Genomic DNA, 11,326 nt, shown 5'->3' with positions numbered 1-11,326 from the left:
TCTTTAGTTTTAGAGTGTCCCTTTTTCACATGACTTTTCCTAATACAGCAGCTGCTCACAAGAAGGTTGATGTATGACGGTTCAGTTGTTTCTGAACCAGCTAGAAGGTAATTTTCCACCTTTCTCCTCCCTCCTCTTTCTTTTGGATATTCAGTCCAAGTTACCCAGGAGCAAGCTACATACTCAATGCGCTATTAAGAACAACCACAGGTGAGGATTAGCACACTCTGGAAGTGCACTGTTTACTTCAGAGGAGAAAGGCTCTCCCTAGAGAACCCACTCTCCAGGGCTGTCCCCAGACCCCAGGCTTTCATGGGCTCAGTGCAATCAAAGAAAGGAGCAAGCTGAGGATCCTAAATTAGAACCCAAATCCAGTTCTCAAATGGAATTCTGGGGATCCAGTAAATTTTAGTCTTTCTGAAATTTGATTTCCTCACACTGAAGCATGCCACATACAACTGCCAAGCCACAGGCTAGACCCAAACCAAATATTTTAAAAATGGTGAATGAAATAAGTAGCTTCTAAATTTAGATTTAAAAGTCCCCAATGTTGGCACATTCCTTACTTCCACTGGCAATGAATTTTTAAAGCAAGTGACTGTTCCATAATCTAAGTAACAGTTAATAGTCCAAAGTCTGCTGATCTCTACTAGGTAAGCATGCAGGTGTGAGTATGTGCACACGTGAAAACAAAAATAAAAGGATGAGGAACAAACAAATGAGTTTTCCGTATTTGGTGAGATCATCTATTAACGTATGGTCAAACCCCTGGGAACTGCATAAATACTCAAATATTATCATGACTTTGTAATCAGTCACACAGTCAGGAGTGGGACATGGGGTAGGTTAGTGCTTAGCTACACATTAAAGGAACCCCTCTGAGCTGACACACTTGTTTCTAACATACCTCCTTAACACTTGGTTTCAATAGCAGTTAAAAGAGTCCTGAATGTTTCTGAGAACAAAGTCTCTCAGACAGGTCACCCAAAAATTGTGTCACATGAAACTATTGAACACTTTTTGAAACTTGGACTGGCTGCTGGAAACCAGCATTCTTAATAGTACGCAAGCTAAAATAAATACTAAGAAACTAAAATGTAAAATTATTATAAAACAAGCCCACCTAAAAGTTCAGGCACAAAGTAAAAACATCTTTAAACAACCTACTTAAAATATAGTAAAACCTATTTTTAAATAAAATTTTAAAATCAGAAGACTGAGCCAGCAACAGGGTGAAAGCAGAAGCCAAACCACAATCTTGCTAGAAGATACCCTCGTATATAATGCCACACACTTTTTCCATCCTTGAACATAAGAAATTTGGACTGCACTTCTCCAGTTTTGGTACCTAGGTATTGAACATAATTGTTTTACCACATTGCTTAAACTCTCTGCCAGCAAGCCACGTCGCATGAGAATGGTTGAGTGAAATTCGAAACAATTAGGTACAAAGCATATTATATATGACACAAATGTCATGTTAACTTCTTAAAGCAAAAACATAATCTTCGTTATTTACATATGCCTTTCATGAGCAGCCAAGAAATTTACTTTGAAAGCTAAATCCAATTTCTTTATGCAGTGTTATCACCTACATAAAGGTTTTTCAGCAGGAATGGAACAATAGAATCCCTTTTGAACTGACAAATTATAGAAGTAGAAGATCTACATAAATCATTTTTTCGTCTAATCTTGAATGGCAGAGCACTTAGGTGTGCTGCTATAATCACAACACCAAGACTGCTATGAATGAGGATTACTCATCTGTCTGATCCAAGTCTTATCCAGACAGGAGCCTAAGGGAGGTGAAGTCTTTGTTTCTAATAAAACAATAGAACCTGTTACTGAAAAAAAAAAAAAAGTGCAATAACTTTGAAGTTCCTCTTGGCATTTTTTAAAAAATATGAACAGAGATGATCACTGTTAGCACATAAAGCATTATTGGAAAGTAAATCCTTTGTCCAATTTACAAAGTTTTTCAACTGTGAACTGAAACTATTAATAAACTTATCCTTCCTGCTCTTTAGATTTCCACCACAACTGCTATTCAGATTTATTCATGACTTCCTTTTATTAGAGACATGCCAGCTCTGCTATATTGTCCACCTGGAAAAATGCCTACTGTTCAGAACCACTGAAAAAATAGTCAGATATTAATCTTAATTACTTGCATTGCAGCCATCCAAACTGTTTTCATTCTTATGAAAGTTTTAGAACAATGTATTATTTTTAACAATTGATTTTAAACCACTTTCTTATAAAACTGATTTCTCAGACTTGAAGGTTTTCTCTTATTTGTACAAATGGATTCTTTTCAAATCTCTTTTTGCATAAAAGCTTGTGGTTCCAAAACTGTCTGGTGTCTCAGAACACAGAATTCCTTTCAGGGGAATCAGAGATACTTTTCCTATGTTGCACGGTTTTTAATTAGATTCTGCTGGGTAGTGGCACAAGTGAAACAAAACACCCAAAAAAAATCAAGCAAAAATGAGCAATAATAATTCACAGCATTTTGATTTACATGAAACAAAAATATGAGTAGTATACCCTGAAAAGACTGGTCAAATTGTTTTCAATTTGGGTTCCAAATGCCCGTATGTAGACATCTAAAGTAGTTTCATATAATATATAAGTCAAAAGGGAGAGAAGATAAAAGAAGAAAACCCAAGCACCCCTACTGAAAATTAGACAAGCTCTGTGTGAATATGTGAAGTAGTATTGTCTTTCTTGTCAATTCTGACCTTTTTCAGACTCCTACCCAAATGAATGTTCAGGGTAAGGTTTGCAGAGCTGATGGCATAGAATAAATGTGTTAGAACCAACCTCTTAGGATCCTGTTTTCATAGTGGTTTACCAAAACAAAAGGAGAAAATGTATAGTACATATAGTGCTTTGAATATTACTATATGCATATTACCACCACTATGATTTCCCTTGCATGTATTTAACGTTCAGTCCCAAGCCATAGTTAAGAATAACTACCAAAATGAAGTTTATATGGAGTAATGTTCTGTTGAGAACATTCTGTTGAGAATGTTCTGCTCATTACAGAGAAGAATCTGTGGGGAAGAAACACACAAACACATGTACTACTATCATGCTGTATGCAGTCCCATAAGATTAGCTGGCAGGCCAGACAACAGAGCCAACTGTATGCTGGGCTGCATCAAAAGAAGCATGACCAGAAGGCTGACGGAGGTCATTCTCCCCATCTACTCCGCTATCATGAGATCCCCACCTGTAGGACTGTGCTCAACTTCTGAGACTCCCAACAAAAGAAAGACATGGGCCTATTAAAGCAGGTCCAGAAGGGCATAAAAATGGTCGTGGCCTCTGTGCATGAGGTGCACAGAGGTGCTCCAGCCCTCTCCTACGAAGACAGACAGAGAGTTGAACTGGTTCAGCCTGGAGAAGGCAAGGGTCTGGGGAGACCCTGTATGAGCCTTCCAGTTCTAAAGGGGGCATTTAGGGATAGGACAGGGGATAATGGCTTTAAACTGAAAGACGGGAGATTCAGATTAGATATTAGGAAGAAATTCTTCACAGTATGAGGGTGATGAGGCTCTGGCACAAATTGCCCAGAGAAGCTGTGGCTGCCCAATCCCTGGCAGTGTTTAGGTCAGGTTGGATGGGGATTTGATTTGAGCAACCTGATCTAGTGGAAGGTGTCCCTGCCCATGGGACAGTTTAGATTGGATAGAAGAAGGAAGTTCTTTTCTGTAAGGATGGTGAGGCACTGGAATGGGCTGCCCAGGGAAGTTGTGAATGCTCCATCCCTGGCGGTGTTCAAGGCCAGGTTGGACAGAGCCTTAGGTGACATGGTTTAGTGTGAGGTGTCCCAGCCCATGGCAGGGGTGTGGGAACTAGATGATCTTAAGGTCTTTTCCAACCCTAACTATTCTATGATTCTATGATCTATGATTCTATTACTCTCTGAATTTGAAATTGATTTGCATTGGAGATATCTCCCACACAGGGTCCGATTCCTGTATCATAGACCATTACATAAAAGAGTATAAAATATTTCAAACCTTTGGGAAATAGTCTCTATGTACTGTTGTAGAAAGGAAATAGTTTGCTTTGACTTCCAGGTTGGATTTGTGTGGTGAAGGAGGAGGTATTAGATTATTGCTGGAACCATTTCTAGGTCATAGTGAAATAAAATGAGCTTCAGTAGCAGCCAGCAACAGTAACCAGGAATCTACAGTATGTTGTATGGGGATTTGCTAATATTTTGACATTTATCCAGAATATAGACATTTTCCTTGCCAGGTTCTCAAGCATGGGCCAATAATTCCTTATACACTCACAAGAAAAGCAAAACCTTCTCCCTATGTATAGCCAAAAGACGCTCGCACTTTGCTGCTTCAGATGAGCTTTTTGATAGCAGCACCAGGATACCTCAGACTGACAAGGTCATCTTTAAGTTCTTTCATTTGTAGAAGGGAATCAGGGGAGACTTCCAACAACTCTTTTGAAAATTATTAAATATTTTTCCAGATGCAAAGCTAGACGGAGACGGAAAAGAAATAAGAGATCAAGCTACATGTATGTCTATGGTGAATTACTATCGAAGGCTTGAACTAAGCAGCAGAGACTGATTTCTGCCTCTGAGAGGATAAGATGTAGAATAACACAGGTATTGTTGTTTTACCTCTATACGCATTACTTTTGAACAGACCCTAGCAAACCAAAGCTAATTCAAAAAGAAGTTATTCACCGAAATGTCATTAAAAAAAACGCACAGCATATTCCCATTAGCTCCATTGCCCCCCAGAATGGCATCTAAGTGCAAGAAATAATCACAGTACAATATCAGCTCTAAGAACAAAATTATTACAAATGAAAAATTTTAGAGTGTGCCCTACATCAGATAAAAATGTCATCCACATAGTGTGAACAGAAGTACTTCATATTTTGGAGAAGAGATGGAGCTTAGTATGTTGCTGATGCTGAAGTGGTACAGAGGACAGCACATAGACAGAAAGCAGTTAACTGATTGAAATAAACAATGTTAAAGGCAATTTTATTTCACTCTCCCTCCACCAGCATATTTGCACAAGTGAAAAGCATGTTGTTAGGATCAGAACTTCCAACTGCATTGTCCTGTCACCACTGGCTACCCATTCATTTCTGAATTACATCACAATTTGCAAAGTGTCCCAGCTCAGGTAACAGGGTCCATAAAAGAAAAAAAGGGAAAAAAAAAAAAGCAGCAGCAGCAATGTATTTCACCACAGAGTACTGTACAAATAAAACCACTGGTGGTGTTAGCATGAGAGCTGAGGAAAACAAAGTTCTGACACAACACACATGGTCCTCTACTCATACCTTGGGAGAAGATTTTGAAGCTCTTATTTGGACTTCCCTCCCATATGAAGACAGGCTGAGAAAGTTGGGGCTGTTCAGTCCGGAGGAGAGAAGGCTGCGTGGAGACCTCATAGCAGCCTTCCAGTATCTGAACGTGGCCTATAAGGATGCTGAGGAGGGACTCTTCATTAGGGACTGTAGTGATAAGACAAGAGATAACAGGTTAAAACTTAAACAGGGGAAGTTCAGGTTAGATATAAGGAAGAAGTTCTTTACTGTGAGGGTGGTGAGGCACTGGAATGGCTTGCCCAAAGAAGTGGTAAATGCTCTGTTCTTGGCAGTGTTCAAGGCCAGGTTGGACGAGGCCTTGGATAACATGGTCTAGTGTGAGGCATCCCTGCCCATGGTAGGGTGGCTGGAATTAGATGATCTTAAGGTCCTTTCAAACCCAAACTGTTCATGATTCTGTGATTCTATGACTGTCCTAATTCTAGCTAGTGACAAGTGTTACAGCATTTTGGGATACCTCCATGCATGAGCACACTGTAAAGCATTTACTTTTCTGCTCCATAATACCACTTTAACTTCTTTCAATCTCTGTGTTTCACAAACACGGCCCCTAATGGCCCATGAAAAAGTTCAAAGTGGGTCACAGACTGCTGTGGGGTGAGAACAGACTGTATTAATTGTCTGCAATGGGGAAACTCAGTTGCTACCAGCAATTAAAGGAGGCTAATAGTTCTTTGGCTGATGTAAATACTTGTAACCAGTAATTACAGCTTTTGCATATTCCCCAGACCTGAAGAAATTGAACTGCTGCCATTTTGTCTGAGAAGTGGTAACTGACAGCTTAATTGACTTTTTTAGATGGAGAATGGGAATTCAAGCTGCATGCTAACAGTAAAGTTACTAATTGTAAATCAACATTCTTTGTAATTGCAGAGAAGTTTTTAAAAAGCAATGTGTGCAGTGTGGATTGAAGTCCAGGGGTCTCATACTCAAGAGACTGGCAGCAAGACTCAAGGGAAAGAACTTCTTTTCAAACATTTGAGAGGCACTGCTCTGCCATATAACTTAGCACACAAAACAAGGGGAGTGATCAGGGCAGGGAAGAAGTGAGTGAAGAATAAAAACTTGAAAATTTCACACAGATTTAAGTGACATATATTAAAGGAATGGAAGAAGAAGGGAAAAATTATTACCTTTAATTTCTATTTCCTTCCCTCCTCAATTCTCTTGGCTGTCTATGCCTAAATATTTGTGAATATAGCTAAAAAAAACAACAAAAAATACCAAGTAAGTACTGTGCCCTTCCCCATTACTTAGGCAATTCAGTAATTCTTCCTACACAAACCTGTGTCAGTCCAACTTCTCAGGCAGCTTTTCTCTGTGCGACACTTGTTCCTGTTCTTATGCCATGAGCTTCAGCTTAAACCTCACCTTCTCCTTGCTTCTTTGCTATTGTTGGCTGAACTGATGGGATGAGAGAAGGCATTAGCAGAGCATCATGAGATGCTGGGGACAGACAGCCTTGGGGGTTTCTTCAGTCCCCAAGAAGAAGATAAAGTAAGATGAAAAAATAAGTGAAGAAGCTTGAGCTCTTCAAAAACTGAGAGCTCTGCTCTGTTCTTGTGCAGAAGGAACATTTCAAAACTCCACAAAGGAGTTTGGGTTAGAAGACACCTTAAAGATCATCTAGTCCAACCCCACTGTTATGGGAAGAGATATCTTTCATTAGATCAAGTTGCTCGGAGCCTTGTCCAAGCTGACTCTGAACACTTCATGCATGAGGCTTCACCACCCTCATTGTAAAAAAAATCTTTCTTATGTCCAATCTAGATCTACCCTTTAAAAAATAATTTCAAATTGTTGCCACTTGTCCTGTCAATACAAGCTCTGGTAAAGACTCTTTCTCTGTCTTTCTTATAAGCCCTCTGATCATTTTTGTGCCTCTCTTCTGGACCTGCCCTAACAGGTCCATGTCTTTCTTGTGCTGGGGACCTGAAAGCTGGACGCAGTACTCCAGGTGGGATCTCACCAGAGCGGAGTAAAGAGGGAGAATCACCTCCCTTAACCTTCTGGCCATGCTTCTTTTGATGCAGCTCAGGATACAGTGGGCTTTCTGGGCTACAAGTGCACATTTCCGGCTCACATTTAGTTTTTTCATTAAAAAATACCCCCAAGTCCCTCTCCTGTCTCAATCTCTCAATCCTTTCTCTCACAGCCCATTCATTGCTCACCCTGTATCTGTTTGGGATCGGCCTGACTGACACGAAGTACCTTGTACTTGGACTTGCTGAACTTAATAGGGTTCGCATGGGCCTACTCCTTAAGCCTATCAAGGTCCCTCTGGATGGCATTCCTTCCCTCCAGCACATCAACCGCACCACATAGCTTACTGTTATCAGCAAACTTGCTGAGGGTGCACTCAATCCCACTCTCTCTGATGTTAACGAAAATATTAAATAGTATTCATCCCAGTAACAATGAAGGGATCTTGCTTGAAGGGAAAATTCTCCAGCTCCTTCAGGACAATAAAATATGAAATTCTAATGAATGTGTCTCTTCTGTGACAAGCTTTTTCCTGCCAGAGCCCAGGGACCCTGCAGCAGGATATTAAGGAACAGAAAATTCCACTTCAGGTGACCCCTAGAGGATTTTTATAATACATATAACATCTAATAAAACTAAGAAGAAAAGATACCCTATATTAATTCCTATTTCAGTGAACATATTTCTTTCTTTCCTATTCCTGCCTACAAAAGCCATGTAATAGTGAATTTCTTGAAATAGTAGTTCAGGTTTGTCAGGCAATACAGTCTTGAATACAGCTGCAATATTAAACATAGAGCTATTTTTAGTACACAATTTCCTTCACTTTAGCTCTGAATATCATGCACATGAAATCTAAAAATCATATTATGCTGACTGTGCCCTTGGAACAGCTAAATTCATTTTGAGGGTCTTGTCCAAGACCTCCTGAAAGTTGTACTAATTAATGCTGTTAATCACTATGAAGCCTTGAGTTGGGTACTATCACGCATCTGATGAAGCTGGAAGTTGAAAACTGAATATACAAATGTATACTCCATGAGTGAAGTTACATAACAGGAACATAAAAGATAGATAAAAATGTGCTAAAGAGATGTAGCTGAGTATTTTCCAATTCTTTAATGCACAATATAAACTCAGGGTAGAAGTAGCAGCTTTGACATCCTGAAAGGGAACTGAATTGCACACTACATAGGAAGAAACCTGATTTTCTGTCATGATCTAACCAGAGATCTTTGACTACCATGGGAAGTTTTCTTAGTCTAAGAAATATACTTAGCTGGGAAGACACAGCATAGCCAAAGATTCAGTGCTGCCTTTCACATATCATGCAGAAGTCTGCAACCACCCTGGGAATGGAGGAAATCCCACAAGTTAAAAGCCTAATCAGAAAAGTACATTGATATTAACAGCTAATTAAGAAGCAGATTATTAGTGGATATGTGGAATTGGTAACTATCCTTATGTCTTTAAGGCTTCCTTCCTCTATTACATTTGAAGTTTACTATATAAACTGTTTCATTATTTGTTTTGATAGCACTAAAATGCCTTCTAAAATGGGAGATCAAAAAGACCATCATTTCCATACCACTAATGGTACGACTATGTAGGCTAAAAATGCGAACATGAACTAATCAAGGTGTGCAATATAAAAGATCAGAAAAGGTGATAATAGTAACAAAATTCTGATTATATTTCCCATCTTATTGAACACTGTAATGGTAGCCCCATCTTGCTCAGCATTATTGAAGATCAAGTGCTCTGATCTCCTCCATTTTGTTGTGGCAAGAAAGGAATATGGCTGGTGCACAGAGTGACTTTCAAGACAGGTGATTTATTATCACTAGCATTTATGTTCATTTAAACAACTTTTGGCAAGATGAGTCTTTGTTCCTTAATGGCAGCTGTGCCTAATGGAATCTCTGAGACTAAATGTTATGGCTTCAAAATTACACCATGTAGTTCTGGGACTGGTACTGGAATGTGCATTATTTCTTAGGTAATCTGATAATATACATAAAAAACAACAAGAGAAAATTAAACAGTCCTATAAAAATATAGGATGACAGGAAGTCCAGCTTTAATTCTTGTACAAGAAACTGCAACTCACAGTAACTTCCAAGCAATACTTGGAACAACAGCTGCAAAACAAGTTTCACATAGTGCCTGAAATTTGGTAGTATGAAAATCAATTAAATACCTGAAAGTTTCCTGTCACCAAAAAGAGTAACCTCACACAATGATGTTTAAATTTTCCTTTAAATATTTATGAAGTACCAGTGTGAGAACAGAACATTACCTGCAGAACAATGGTTGAAAAGGGACCTGATGCAAGAAACACAATGAAGGTTCCTGCCCAATGTTCACCAGTACTCTCCTCAGCCCTGAAAGTCCCTTGACGAGGCTGTCACACATGCACTCAGTGGTTCATGAAGATCTTGTACTCCATATATTCAAACCATATACTTGTTTCTGATATACTGTACTATATTTGAGTGATCAGTCTGCATTTCATGGCATGAAAGCCAGTGTCACTAGAAAATGGTGATGTTCCTTGCAAAGCTATGCAAGATTGTTAAAATAACTTGCAAAAGGATGTTTTGTTGCTGAAGACTTTTCCTTTGTACATACAGAAGAATAGGAGATTTGTAAATACTCTTTCCTCTTCATTTCTAATATCAGTGTCTATTTTTTCCCATTACTGTTTCACTTATTCTTCCTTTCCATCTCCCAGCTTCAATTCCTGGCAATGGAATGTAAATAAGTCTTGCTATGTAAAGGACCGTGAGGAAGTTCTGACCTATCTGTTTCCCACTCCAGCTGTCATGCCATCCTGTAGCCTGTCGAATTTGCAGAGAATTTGGCACAATCAGAAACTACCATTAAAATCACAAAATAGACCAGACAAATAGCTGTATTGCTCTATGGCAGCAAAGGCTCTCCTAGCTATCTCTACTAAGAAATTTCATTTTTCACCCATTCAGCTCTTTCTGCAGGCGAGAATTCAGTGACAATGGGTCAGATTTCCAAATGCATCCAGGCACCTAAAATCTGTCTAAGCAGGATAGTACCAGGACCCACTGGAACAAAGCAGCTGTGCTGGAGCCTAGTTATGTATCATAAACCTGAATATCCCCCAGTTCTGTTCCAAATATCTATTATCTCTTTTGGCAACATATTAAAATGTTTTTCTTCATAGTCTATCCCTTGAATGACATTGTGCCAATTCTAAAATCTACTGGCTGGGTAGCCAGTACCTACCAGGCCAAAACATCTTACCCACTGAAATACTCTGGTTTAAACCAGTTAGGTCTCGTTCCACTTAAAACAGCTCCCTGCATCTCCCCATGAGCTGTAAATTGGACCAGACTGATAACACGCTCGAGGTAATGTAAAGCTCAAGATCTGCCTAAGGCTGCAGCACCACAAATGAGTGGAAGTGCTGCAAATTCCATAGACGGGGCCCAAGAGGGTGAAGCTGTGACCATAACCAAGATGACAAGGACCATGCAAGTGTATGAAATATGTCTAGGGGATGACCGAGAGCCCTATTTTAGTCATGCTGATCTTAGACTGACAGCCAAACTACCAACAGAAACAGTGGAGAAATACATCAAGATTGATGATGATGAGGCTGCAATACAGAGGTATGCCCAAAGGTTTACCACAGAGAGATGGTAGTTGAACTCGTGGTCAAAGATGGGACTAGATTTTGTGTCAGAAAGAGAACCAAGGACAGAATTTTTCATCATCCCTTGAAAAGCAGATGATGGGGCTTCAAAAAAAAAAAACAGCATAAGAATCACTTTGTTCACACATATACGAGTAGAAAACCAGAGATTGTTTCTCCTTTACTCATTTGAATTTATTTTTCATTCATATCTTGCAGCAGTAATTTTCTGTTCAGCAAGCAGAAACTTTTCTGAGACATGCTGCTTTCCAACCTCACTCTGCGTGTACTCTG

This window comes from Pezoporus wallicus, unplaced genomic scaffold (genome assembly GCF_028554395.1).
Source record: "Pezoporus wallicus isolate ANWC-B61680 ecotype Strahan unplaced genomic scaffold, APGP_CSIRO_Pwel_v1 contig_227, whole genome shotgun sequence".
Lineage (NCBI taxonomy): Eukaryota > Metazoa > Chordata > Aves > Psittaciformes > Psittacidae > Pezoporus > Pezoporus wallicus.
Note: the sequence above shows the minus strand (reverse complement) of the source record.